This window comes from Sciurus carolinensis, chromosome 17 (assembly GCF_902686445.1).
Source record: "Sciurus carolinensis chromosome 17, mSciCar1.2, whole genome shotgun sequence".
NCBI classification, from domain to species: Eukaryota; Metazoa; Chordata; class Mammalia; order Rodentia; family Sciuridae; genus Sciurus; species Sciurus carolinensis.
The window spans coordinates 37,472,012-37,486,023 of record NC_062229.1 but is presented as its reverse complement, the minus strand read 5'-3'; the positions used below and the strand labels follow the sequence as shown (position 1 = coordinate 37,486,023).

Sequence of the window (14,012 nt, the reverse complement as noted above, 5' to 3'; positions counted from 1 at the left end):
CTCTCTCTTTCTCTCTCTCTCTCTCTCTCTCTCTCTCTCTCTCTCTCTCTTTCACACACACACACACACAAATTTACTCTTTCTGTCTCTCCCTTTTTCTCTCTCACATACACACACAAGATAAAATAAAAAAAAAAGTCAAACACCCACTTCCCACCAGAATAGCAGTGAAATTTAAACCATCACTGTCTTCACATCCATCAATTAAAGATATCCCTAAAATTCATACCATTAGGAGAAAAAGACAATGAAAAGACTATGAAGAGGTGGGTCTGGATTATCTGTTTTCTCCACAGCTATGCTTTATTCTATTGCCAGATGTGCCTGTTTCCCTTTCATTTGTCCAGTTTGGGAAACACCTCTGGAGACCAAAGGCCAAGCTGGGTCCTCTGAGGGTGCACAAGCAGAGCTCTCTTTATAACAGCTAGGGTTTATGGTGGTATTTGTCAAGTCTTTCAACTGGAAGGATCTTTCATGAAGAATGTATCCAGAAGCTTCCTGCTTCTTCTACCACCTTAGTCCAAACCATCATCCAATGCTCAGATTACTGCAGTAGGCTGCCAGCTAACCCCCAGTCCCCACCCACTCTCTGCATGACCTGTGAACTGTTCTTAATATAACAGCCCCTATGTCCTTGTGAGAAAATAGGTGATATCACATGATGGCTCCTCTACTCAAATCATTCACAACTTTTCATCTCATCAAACTAAATTCCAAAATCCTCATAAAGACCTCCACAACCCATATGAGCCCATTCCCCCATTATCTCTTCAGTTTCAGACCTCTTCTTTTCCTATGTCTTCTAAGCTCACCCAGCTCTTTCATCTTTGGTCTCTTCACTATTACTTAATTCTATTCTTAACCATCAGTTTCTGGGGAAGCCTCCTTTGACAATACTATATGATGCTATAACCCCTTCTCTCCACTACCTTCTCACTCTACCTTGACTCCAGAGCAGGGACCACCTGTGACATGTGATATCTGTATGAATTAACATATCTTTTTAAACCTCTGTCTCTCCAGAAGAAGTGAAGCTTGATGCAAACATGAGCTTGGGTTTGCTAGTTTCACCATTGTTTCTGCAGCACCCAGAATATTCCTGGTAGTTTGAAGGGGTTTGATAAGTACTGGCTAACCATTAAACAAAAGACACTTGCTCTAGTTCCTTCAAACAACCAGTGACAACATCCTCTGAGATGCCACTGCAGATCATCTGTATGCCTTTCTGATTTGCCTGCCCAGGGAGGAACCTGGACCTAACCAAGCAGGAGACACCATTGACTGGGATGCAGTAGACACAGAACAGAACTGGTGGACTTGAGAAGAGATAGGGTTGGGGCTGAATGAACTTGGCAATAGAGTCAGGAGGCACACTGGAGTCCATGGTCTCTGGATTAGTAAAGGAGATCATGCAGAAAAGACTCTCACTTTCCTCTCCTTTCCCTTCTTCTCTCTCTCAGTCCATGCTTCCTCTTTGCTCTCTCTCTCTCTCTTTTCCTTTGGTGGTCATTTGACTTCTGAAAGTCAATCCATCCACCAGTCTCCACCCAGGAATCACACTCCCCTCCGAAAGCCAGTCAATCCCTAAATGTTCCCACTCTAGCATTTCCGCCAATACCTCAAGTCCATCCTTTCCAAAACTGTACATAAACTCAACGTTTGCTTTGTTCAGAGGATGCACAACTCTCTCTTACTTAGAAACATTAAATCCAATCTCCAATATTATTTCAAACATTTAAAAGTGACAGAATTAGATGAATGAATACAGATGAAGCCTTCAAACAACACATAGTGGGCGCTCAATAAACTCAAGTTAGCTATCTCATAATATGAGCCATCTCAAGAAATGTTAGCTAACTGTAGTAGGCCACCATAATACTTGTTAAGTACAGAAACGCATAAAAGGACTTGCATGTGGTGGAAAGCTATGACAGGATAAAGGGAGGTCTACCCAGAATGATCACATTGCTAGTGCCATGAACTCTACACCAAGTGACTGTTGAGTTGTCTTCTGTGGAAGGGGAGGATGAGGGGTCAGAGTGGCCCCTGTGAGCAGAGTAGGACTCCTTCACAGTATTCAGGACACAAAAGGGCTGCCAAGTAGTTCAGCCCACACTGGGTATGCATCTGTCCACACAGCTTGCCTTGTCACTTTCCACTGTGGTTATCTGTGCTGAGGTCTCCATTGTTGTTCCAAACTGTAAACTCCCACAGGGAAGATATCCATGTCTCCTGTTGTTAGAGTTCAGTAAACTGGCTTTCAACAACTCTCTGAGGACTGACTGACTGACAGTATAGTTGTCTTAGAGGTCACATCACCTGAATCTTTTCAGACAACCCCCCAAATTCCAAGTTACTAGAAGAAGTAGTAAAGACTCAGATTCCTGGATTCAGTTCTAGGTGGAGCACTCTAAATTATACCTATAATACTAAAATTGACTAATAGGTGGCTTTGGGAATCAACACTTTTAGAAGGAACTTATCACCTTAAGGGTCCCTTCAAACTCTTACCTCTTCAGTTGTCTGGGTTCTCTCTCATCCTTTAATGATTATGTATTTATTTCAACAAACATCTATCAATCACCTACCATGTGCCAAGCATTACATAAAGGGACATAGACTGGAGCCTCCACTTGAGTAGCCCAAAGTCTCACTGGGAAATGAAGTGCTGAAAAATTATAAGACATGTACATGGTAGTTTTTTAATGTGCCAGGCCCTATTCTAAAAGTCTTATGGATTTGACAAATTTAATTGTAACAAAAACTTCAGTTAGTTACTCAGTTTTATAGATGAAGAAACTAAGGGATGGCAGGTTTAACTGGGTGTAACTGATTTGTCCAAGGTCATAGAACCAGTTTGTAGTGACACTGAGGAGGTAAACAGGGTACTTCAGTTCTGTGAAGGAGCAGTAGGTTCTGCTTTAAGGGCGTCTACAATTCACAAGGCAATGTTAGGGAGTAACTGGCAACAGCAAGAGGAATTAGACTCAGTTCCCGTCCTCAATGAGGAGGGGAGTTCGGAGGATTAATAACTGCAGTAGAAGTTTGTAAGTGTCAAGTGCTATGAAAAAGACAACAAGAAAACATTTTACATGTAAATAATGTAGACATCTGGGGCTAAGGGCTGGGCTTAGAGGAAATGTTGAGGTGTCAGGGAGGACCTCTGAATGGGGCAACTTGTCTTCTTCTGGAATATCTGTGGTAATAAATAGTAATCATTTTGAAATCCCACTTCTTAAACCAGTGACTCCACTGATAGCTGGAATGGTTCACAAAGCTGCTTTGGAGACAGACTTCAAATATGCATTTGTACCATTTGTACAGGAATTTACAGTAAATGAAATGACAAAACAAGTCTAACTTCTCTTAAGCAGGACTCTAACCCAAATATGTGAAACTTCTATCAGTTCTCGTCTAAATTTCTCATTTTTACAGTTAAGACTGTTCCAGTTTTTTTCTCAGTAGTTTGTGATAGCCCATGATCCTTACTGTGAGCCAGTTTGCTTTTATCTTATAAAACGCTGTATAGCACAAAGCTCCAGGTGGAGCCTTATCAACCCTAAATAGATGAACTCATGTTTCCTGTACTCTGGTTACCATGATTCTGTCAATAAGCTTCCATTAGCACCCCAGTGGATTCCAAAGCTGAAACTTTGAAACTAGGCAAATGCAAATCCTGATCCAAATTCTAAATCTGCTGCTGTGAACTTACCCATAATATTTAACTTCCATGAAATCCATATTTCTATTCTGGCAAATAGGGGAAATTGCCAGGCTATTACCTTGAGTCATTGAAGGGGTCAAAATGTGCTAATTCACACAAGGCACTTAGGAAAGTGCCAGAAACAGTGTAAAAGAACTCAATAAATGGTAACGATGAAGGCGACGAAGTCCATATGGACTCTCTTTTGGCATGCACATTACACTGTTGGCTCAGGTAGAGGTTATAATTAACAGCCTTAGGTTTTTATCAGAACATCTGCCAAAAAGAGCAAGGTATCCCATCCAAGACTTTTTAATTGTTAAGAACAAATTAACAGTAGAAAAATAATGTTTGCTTCCCAAGGACAGAAAAGGAAAAACAATGGATCCAAAATGAATCCAAGCAACCTGGTTCTGAAGGTTAAGGAAACCCTTCAGAAAATTCATGCAAAGACATTGGAGACCAATAAAGGCCTAAGAGTTGGGACCTAGAGAGTCAGTAAACCAGACCAGGAAAGACTGAGAAGCAAATTCTGGGGAAAAGTTAGGGAGGTATTAATAAACAAGTTACCAGGAACCTACTATGTGTCAAGCATTCAGTTGGGTGCCTGGGGATAGGAAAGTAAACCATACAGCGTTTCTGTTCCCAAGTTGCCAAAAGTCTTGAACAAGACTATTTAGGAAACTGAGGCAAAGGAAAATCAAAGTTTAAAAAAAAATTGAAGATACATTCTTCTATCCTTTTTTCTGTTCAGAAGTTTTCTAAGTCAGGAGCCCCTCCTAAGCTCAAAAGAGTAGTGCCTCATTTCACTGACGTAGCCAGTGCGGACTTATACATTGCTTACATGTCTTTTAAAAGGCACATCACCTTTAAGTCATTTTTTCTAAAAAATAAACATGCCAATGAGGGTAACTGCGGTAAACCTACAAGGAAGAAGACTATAGGAAACAAAAATTAAGAAGTAATAATAACACAGGGAAGTTACCACAGAGGCTCTGAAGATTTTTGCAATGGCAACTTAGCTTCTTATTCTAGCCCTGTGACTGGGGAGCATCAGAAGTAGGCGCAGGGGCTGAACAGCTTTCAGAGTGCAACTGCAGATAAGAAGTCAAAGAAGAAAATGACCGAACGATGATACAACTTTAGTTATCTGAGAGGGGTGCCTAAATGCAAAAGGGGGAAAAGGACTGAAAAAGAAAAGAGAAAAAAAAATCATTCCTTTAGTCCCATTATGGGATTGAATTCTTCTTAGCTGAAATCCACAGAAAAGAGATACATTTTTAATTGATATTTTCATAAAATATTCATGAAATATTGATTGAATTCCTACTATGTGCAATATCTTGTGGCAGGTACTATGAGAAACTCATATATGAATTAGAAATACAGATGGTGACCTCAAAATTCAATAGGAATTAGATATGTTTGTGAATGCTTGGAATCCTACCATAGAAGAATAAAGTATGATCCTTGAGGTCAGACAAAACATGCACAGAAATTTCAGAGAAGGGTATTGCTTCTGAATGCGAGAAGCAGAAAGTTCCAGGTCAGGTGGCATGTGAGATGGCTCTTCATTCAGTCACTCACAAATACTTATTTACTGTCTGGTATGCACAGAACACCGTGGTGCACCTTGACTGAGGAATGAACAAGAAGACAGGTCAATTTACATTCAGACGGGGTGGATGTGAGATGCAGGTAATAAAAATGCAAACAGATGAATCATTAGGATAATTGTAACTCTGATAAATGCTTTGAAGGAAATTGCCTGACTTGATAAAATAAGGACAGGGAGCTATTTCAGATATGTTTAGGAAGAAGAATTTCTGCAGATGAAATATTTGAATTAAGACATGAAAAAGGAGGAGCCCAGACATGAAAAGAAATGGAAAGAGAGTGGTCCAGGAAGAAGGAGCAGACAATGCAAATAATCAATAAATTGATCTTCTTTAAGAAATAGAAAAAGATCAGCATGGCTCAAGTGCAAGGACAAGGGGAAGGAAGGAATAAAATGAGATTTGCAAAGACAGACTGTGAGCAGGCCAGGTAAGGATGTATTTTACTATAAAAGACGGGCAGTCACTTGAGAGTTTTAGACAGAGGGCTAGCATGAGCTAGTTTACCTTACAGAACATTACTATGGGGGTCATATAGAGAACGGACTGTCAGAAGATAGATGTGAAAATAGGGAAATTGCTTAGAAGACTACTGCAGATGTCCAGGCAAGAGATAATGGTGACTTTGGTCTGGAAATCAGCAGTGGAGATGGGAGTGAGGTGATATAATCGGGGGGACATTTTGGTGGTAAAGCTGAAAGGACTTGCTGAGAAACTGCATGTGGGAGTCAAGGAAACAAAAGAATCTAAGGTCATGATCAGGATGGGGGTCCGAGTGTGGATAGATGGTGAATGGTGATACCCTATATTGATATGGGGCAATGCTGGAAAAAAGAGCAAGTTAGGCAAGAGTGGTATATGGGAGATCAACGATTTTTGACTGATTCACAGGAATCGGTGATAACAGGGTGGAAACAAAGGTCATGGCAAGGACATTCAAGAAATAAAAGGACACCTGTGACATAAAAAGCAATGTGAGCCAGGCCTGGTGGCACACACCTGTAATCCCAAGGGCTTGGGAGCCTGAGGCAGGTGGATTTCAAGTTCAAAGTCAGCCTCAGCAACTTGGTGAGAATCTGTCTCAAAAGAAAAAAATAAAAAAAGGACTGGGGATGTGACTTAGAGGTTAAGTGCCCCTGAGATCAGTCCCTGGTACCAAGAAAAATAAAAACAAAGTGAACTACAGTAGAAAAGCAAGTGTGCACACATGTGAGGCCAGAAAGCTCGAGGACTTGTGTTTGTCCAAGGACCAGTGTCTGTCAAGGAGAGAAGGGACTGCTGAAGAGAAGGGGTGGAGACCAATCTTACAGAGAGTGTGGAGGCCCTGGGGAGTCTGATGATCAGGCAAGAGGAAGCCACTTAGAACTTCTGATGGGATGAGAAGAGTGCTTTAGAAAGATGAAGTGGGTACCAGTGTGGAGTACAGATGGGAAATCAAGAATTGGAGGCAGAGAGATGTAATGACAATAATCCAGACCAGGGAGAGGGAGGACATGAACTAAGTAGTAAACAGGAGAGAAGGTTTTTATTTAATTTGTACTTTCCCCTACAAGAACATATTGGAAATGAGCCCAATTACTGCTCATGAAGAGGATAGCTTTTCTGTGCTCTACTAAGTCTATGTTCTAAAATAATACTTGAGTGAAACAGTGAACAGAATAAGACAGGGAAAGAAATCATTTTGTGTATCAACTCCTCTCTTGCAGAACCCAGATAACTATATAACATTTCTGTGGTGTGTACCCATCATCCAGGGTTTTATTTTATGAGATCCTGCTGCGTTAGCATCAGAGACACCCTGTCAGATGATTCAGATCCTACTGACACACCAAGTCACCTCCTTGAACAAAAGAGCCAGGTCCATAAAAACCACTGGCTCCTCAGAAGGCCGTCTCTTGAACAGCCACAAAAATAGTTCCCTGTCGGTGGCCAATGAGTGCTTGGTGAGCCGTAAACCCTATTTACTTTTTTTAATTTCAAAAATGTTTTCCTTTCACTGGGCACCAGGCCAGCCATTAGATACCCTTCTGATCTTTCCAGGGGAGGTTTTCTGAGACATCTTTGCCTATTTCTTGAGCAAAGAGGACTTGACAATCTATACATGATGCTGTTGCACATCTGAGCTTGTTATATGATTGACAGATTTCTAAACCACTCCTTGCCCACCTTGAAATCTCATGGGCTTCTCGGATGAATAACATTTCTCTTGGAAGGCCTTTAATGCAGTGGGCTCCATGAGAAAACTGAACTAAGCTTACCCACTAGGTAATGTCCTCCCCCTCCTTCGGTCCTGGCTATGGATGATAAGCTTTGCTCTGACTCAGTGGTACCTACTGCACTGTGGTACAGGACCTTTCTGGGGATGTGTACTCACTTGGCCTTTCTGCTCCTCATCCTCAGCACCTTCTCCCTGCGAGTCACAGCTCCGGCCAGCATTTTCCTCCTCTGCCATCTCTGCTGGCTCACTTATTCCTCATCTTACTTCTTGACTACAGATACTTGTGAAACACCAGATTTGACTCATGGCTTCATTTGGTTTTCTGAGGTGTAAGGTTGGGTGGAGTGAACACTAGTTTTGAGTTTGCTTGTTTACTTGGAGATACTCTCGGCCTAGTTAGCATTCGAACTGAATCCATCCATACTCCAGGAGCCTGTCTCTGTAACACTGTCTGTTGGGTAAAGAAAGAATCCTTAGGTTGGTACCCCTAAATTCCAAGTGTCCCATATCTCCAGAGTTGCTTTGGTTCCTGCATTTCCCAAGATCTCATTAACCACTTTTCTCCAATTCTGTGAGCTTTCCCAGATCCTCCCAATAAACTCTTCCTCTTGGAGAGCAAGAGTCATTCTACATTCTGTGAAACTAGAGAACCATGACTAATACTCTGAGTAACTTGGACTCTGTAGCCATTTACAACTAAGGAAAATTAAAACCATCTTGGCGCTTAACTAAGCAAGTCTTGGGACAATGGGAGTGCTTCATCTTTTTGTATTGTTCTCCAGAATTTCAAGGTCACTCAGTTACTATTACAAAATAAACATGGTAGGGTTTTTTGTTGTTGTTGTTGTTTTTGTTTTAACATTCCATATGTACAGTTCTGGATGCCTGAAGTTAGTGAGTGTAGAGCTGTCTTCAAGAAAAGGGTCCAGGCTGATCCTGCCAAACAGAAATACAATGCAAGCCACAGATTCAAGCCTTGTGGGTAATTTTATCTTTCTAGCAGATCTTTTAATTGTAGTTTAGCATAAAGAAAGCAAAAATGTAACTGCACTCACAAAATAACAGTGAACATTTTATGGTTACTTACAATGGACTAGGTACTAAGCTAGTACTTCATATGGCTCACTCATTTATTCCCTGTCACAATCTTTTCATGAAAGCATCTTTATTAACTCCACTTTCCAGATAAGGAAGCTGAGCCAGAAAGATGAAGAGAATTATCCAAATCACACAGCTAAGCAGTGATAGAACCAGAATTCAAAGCCAGATAGCCTGAGTCTAGATACCTTGTTAAATAATTATCACATTCTGCTTTTGTTTCCCAAAATAGGCAAACTGAAGATATTGCTTCCTGTGTCTCATCAACCACGCTAAACTATTTGGACACATATTTTGTACTCTTAAAGCAATAAGCAATTATCTGGGAAGTATGTATTAAATTGCAACGTGCTGCAATTTAATATCTAGTTTTAAAACCAATTTGCTCAAGTGTTGACTTCAGGATTTTAAATGTATTCCATTTAACCAGCAATTTAAGTGAAAATTTAAATAAATGCTATAAATGGGTGCCTAATTTGCATGATCTGTTGATTAACTCTAATGTGGGTCTCATCTGTGCCTAGGGTTCTAACTCCTGACTAGGGCTTTGGCAAATCACTTTCTAGTCAAGAAGCGGGCAGTTACTCTCACTTCTTCTGCACCTCAGCACTCATGCTGGGACAGTCCCATGTGGCCATCCTTAGATGCAGAAAACTCACCAAAACTCCTTCATGGAGTTACTAAATATGGTTGTAATAAACACTGAGAAGCTGCAAGACCTCTCCAAGGGGTATCTTTAAATATAAAGTGGTCTAAACTGTCTTTCAAGAGGAGAAGACTCTGCCACTGGCAGGATTAATGCACTGCTGAATAGTGGGAACACAGGTGAGGCCAGAGCTGGATTGCTCAGTGAAGTCGAGAAGAAACTGAGGATGCCACCAACAACTTCCCTCTTATTTTTACATCACACAGAATCTACCTCCTCAGCATAAAATTTGAGCACGTCTTTTTTTTAAATCACTATTTCATTTTTACAGACTGCATTTTGATTCACGGTACACAAATGGGGTACAACTTTTCGGTTCTATGATTGTGCACGATGTAGATTCACACCATTCGTGTAATCATACATGTACCTAGGGTAACCACGTCTGTCTCAGTCCACTATCTTTCCTACCCCTTGCCCCCGCCCCCTCTCATTTCCCTCTATGTAATCTGAAGTTCCTCCATTCTTCTTTCACCCCCACCTCACAACCACTACTATGTATCATCATCAAATCTTTTTAAAACTCTGAAGTTGCCTGAGAGTCACCACAGTGATGATGGATGGCATTTCTCCAGTGACAAACGTGGGAAGGCTGGGGGAGGCCCACATGTCTCTGGACCACCCTGATGTTGAGAGGTGAAGCACCACAGAGCAGCCCATAGCAGATGGCCACCACACTGGCATGGGTTATCCCTCTCCACTGAGACCCATGGAAACAGGAGTTTGGATCCATCTATAATATGTCCCAAGGAGAGTTTGATCAATTATGTGTAGGAACTTGGGACTTGAGAGCTTTACAAGCACATATAGATTATTTAGCAAATGTTCTCCCTTTGAATTTGTGGGAACTGGGGCTTAAGGGCCCAGGGTTGTTGATGCTCATGGAACTCCTGCACCAGGTCTACTGCATTCACTGAGGATGGTCAACAATCCCTGCCTCAACAGCATCTTGAATTATTTCATGTAATCATATCCAGCATTTATTTAGGGCTATGAATCGGATTTCTGGCAAGCCTCTTAAAAATAGCCATGTACTTATCCAATAGAACAACCCTGTGAAGACACAAACAACTACAACTTACTTGGATTAAGCAGCAAAATAAATTATTGACAAGGCATATCAGTTACTTCTAGTTGGATTTTAAAAAATGGCTCCCAAATTTAGTAGCTTAAAGCCAAAATAACATGTTCGTTCTTGGATGTTGGCTGGGGGATTCTGCTGATCTTTCCTGGGCTCGCTCACATCACTGTATTCAAATTGCTCACTGACTCAGAGCAGAGCTCAGTGGGGAAGACTGAGGTGGCTGGGCTTCTCTCTCTCCATGTGGGCTTTAATTATCAAATAGATTAGACTGCTCTTGCTCACAAAATTGAAGACAGCGAAGGCAAAAGTTACAGAGACTCTTGAGGTTTCAGATTAGATGTCACACAATCTCACTCCTGCTATATGCTACTGGTTACAGCAAGTCACAAAGACAACTGGATTCAAGGATACAGGAAAACAGCTGGCCTCCTGCTGACTGACTGCATCATCCCACTGCCCAGAGGTGTGCTTGTTGGGAAGGAGGACGTTTTAAGCCATGTTTGCAATCTGTCACTCCAGCCTCCAACTACAAATTAGCCATTTTCTTCTCATTCACAAACTATACCCATTTCCATTCCAGATATCCGAAACTTCTTATCCCATTATAGAATTCGGCTTGAAGTTCAGGATTTCAGTTCTGAATCAGTCTGTAGGCAAACAGGGCTGCTCAGTTGCAGCTGATCTTGATCCAGCAACCCACAAACTAAGAACACGACATCACACACAATGTACAATAGTGATCTAGGTCATGGCAACACCACAGAACTCCCGTGAAAGAACAGGAGGCACAGGGCAATCACCAGTCCATCATAGTTCTGAAATCCAGCAGGGTATGCATGGTGCATGCTCAAGAGGGTCACGTTCTGCCCTCAGTGGTGGTTTCCTAATCCATTTTTCTGTTGGGCTCTTGTATCTGCATTCTGGCAGAGGTGTGGTAGGATCCAGCCTCTCCAACAACCTCGAAGGTCAAATGCAGTGATGGGTACACACTGGCATGCGAGCATGCTAAGGCCAGTCCTTCCTCTCTTCTCCCCTCATCTCCATGCTTGGGCATCGAGCCACAGACAGTTCAGCTACATGAAGGAAACAGCTTTCTTTCTCCAGCCCCTTTCACAGTCACGGTTTGTCAATCAGACATGTCTGGATTCCCAAATTCCCCGCTAAGATCCAACTTGGCTGCCCTTGCCAGTTCTTCTGACAGGCTGATTAGTGACTTTTCTCTGATTTCCAATTCCCCATATAGACTTTCTTTGTTAGATCTTACTATGTTTGTCTAAGGTCCAATTCCTATAATAAATTTCTTATTCCATAATTCTCTTTACTTGAATATTTTATTGTATTTAATCTTCACAACAGCTGTACAAGTTACATACACTGAGACTCAGAGAAATTAGGTAACTTGCCTAAGGCCACACAGCTAAAAAAGACTAATGGTATCCTTTTCTTGTTTCTATGTTGCAAAGACTTTCATTGTGGATAATTTAACTGCAACAACCCTTTCACATCTGGTTTACAGGGCTGGGGCTACAGATCAAGGAAGGGCAGAACATTTCCTAGTACACATGAGACATGGGCTTCAATCCCCTGCACCCAAAACAAAAATAAAAATAACAACAACAACAACAAACTAAAGCCCTGGCTTATAATAGTTCTGAATGTTGAACACTCTTAGGAGCTGGAACTGGTCTGAGGTGGTTTCAGCACACCTCTGAACAAGGAGCTAAGAAAACAACAGCTCATCACTAACATAATGCAGCAATCGTTATCAGAGACATGGTGGGGTGCCTGGTCAGCTGACTCATCTATGTGCCCATGTGGGAGCTAGCCAGCTTCCTGGAGCTGCCATCTTTCTATCTTTGCCTGCGGTCTTTCTATTTTGATCAGAAGCTGCTCTTCCTTCTCGCATGGCAAGTCTGAAGCTCAGCATCCCCTGAACGATCAGTGATAGAAATGAATGCATAAAAGAGCAGTTACTTGTCCTTCAGATGGGCCATCTCTGATGTGTGTGCTCTTCCCTAACACTCAGGGTGACCCAGAGATCAAGCCTCAGTTACCTTCAGTGACAATTTACTTCATCAGGCACTCTCTGTTGGCTATTCCTTGGGATCACTTTTCCAAGTTAACTATTTACCCTCAAATCCTTGATTCAGAGTCTGATTCTGCAAAACCCAAATCTAACAAACAGTTTCCACGTTTTGAATGCCAGTAAACCAGATCGATGCAGTTTTAGGCACATCTATGTTTTGTCATGATTTTTTATTTTTTATTTTTACTTTTGGCAGTACTGGGGATTGATGTCAGGACTGTTCTACCTCTGAGCCACGTCGCTAGCACTATCTTTTTAAATCTTATTTTGAGACAGAGTCTCACTAAATTGCCAAACCTGGCCTTGAACTTGTGGTCCTCCTGTCTCAGCCTCCTGAGGAGCTGGGATTACAGGTGTGCACTACTTCCCCGATCCCCAGTTTGCAAGAATCCTTATGACACCCTTGGAGGCAAGTATCATACCTAGCTCTACAAATTTGGAAACGAGGATCAGAGAAATTTCTTAATTCTATGGAGATCACAGAGCTGGCAAAATAAATAAGAGAGCTAATATTCAAACACTGAATGATTTTGTTGTCTCTTCCTCTTCCACTAAACTATGCAGCCTCTTGCACCTGGGAGAGTGGACTAACACAGGCAAAACAATAAAAGAACAATTAACTGCTAAGCTGACATATGGTATTGGAATTTTCTAGGCAAAACTGTCATCACAGTTACATTCCACAATTACTTTCTAAAATTCTCTTTTGTTGTGCCATCAACCTGAAAAATAAGGACACTGACTAATATTACAAAATCCAATTGTTCATAGATTTTCCTTCTCCTCTTTCTCTATTTCATACAAATTAGCTGGACTGATGGCATAACAGAATACACCATGATGAAAATGCATAGAGGGAAATATGTTGCTCGGGTGTATTTCTTTGGCCCGTGTAGCATTGAAGGAACACATATATCATAAAATACCAACTAAGTCTCTATTGATTTTATAAGTCAATACAAAGTATTAGGAGATCAAACAACCCAGCATCCAGAGCACTGAATTGGGAATAGTCTTATCAGCTAACAACTTCAAACAAAGGGAGTGATGCACAATACATTTAATGGGCCAAAACTGGAGTGTGGAAATTAAAAGCTGTGGCTAAATCACCAAAAAGGGATGCTAATATTTAACAATGGTCGGCTAACATCAAGTAATTTAGATCGCTGCTCTGAAATATCTAGGATTAAGAAGCTCCTGAATGCTGAAATTCTTAGCCATGCTAAGAAGTCTCAGATGCTGGTGGAAACAAACATAAGTTCCAACTCTGATTTAATCAGCATCTTGCAGGGTTGGTTTCTTACTTTTAATTAGCTGCCTTAAAAATAACGAACATTCTGGAATCTGGGGTGGGAGAGTCTTCGCCCTGACTCTGGCCCTCAGTAGCTCTGTGACTGAAAGTACTTGAACTTCCCTGATTGATGCTCTCAGTTAAATGATGCTCCACAGGATGCCTTGCCACTCTCTCAAGAACCCTATGGCTAAAAACCATTTTTCAATT

General features: G+C 41.4%; 1 protein-coding gene across 7 annotated transcripts in view; it reads right to left on the bottom strand.

The window, feature by feature from the left end:
- Gadl1 (glutamate decarboxylase like 1) overlaps positions 1-14,012 on the bottom strand; it is a 227,745-nt gene that overhangs the window by 142,158 nt on the left and 71,575 nt on the right. Inside the window, exon 1 of one of the 7 annotated variants that reach the window (XM_047532617.1) lies at positions 7,694-7,712. The exons of the other annotated variants lie outside the window; for them this stretch is intronic. The gene's annotated coding sequence lies outside the window, so the exon portion shown is untranslated. Of the gene's footprint in view, positions 1-7,693; positions 7,713-14,012 lie in introns of those variants that run through there. 7 annotated transcript variants of the gene reach the window in all.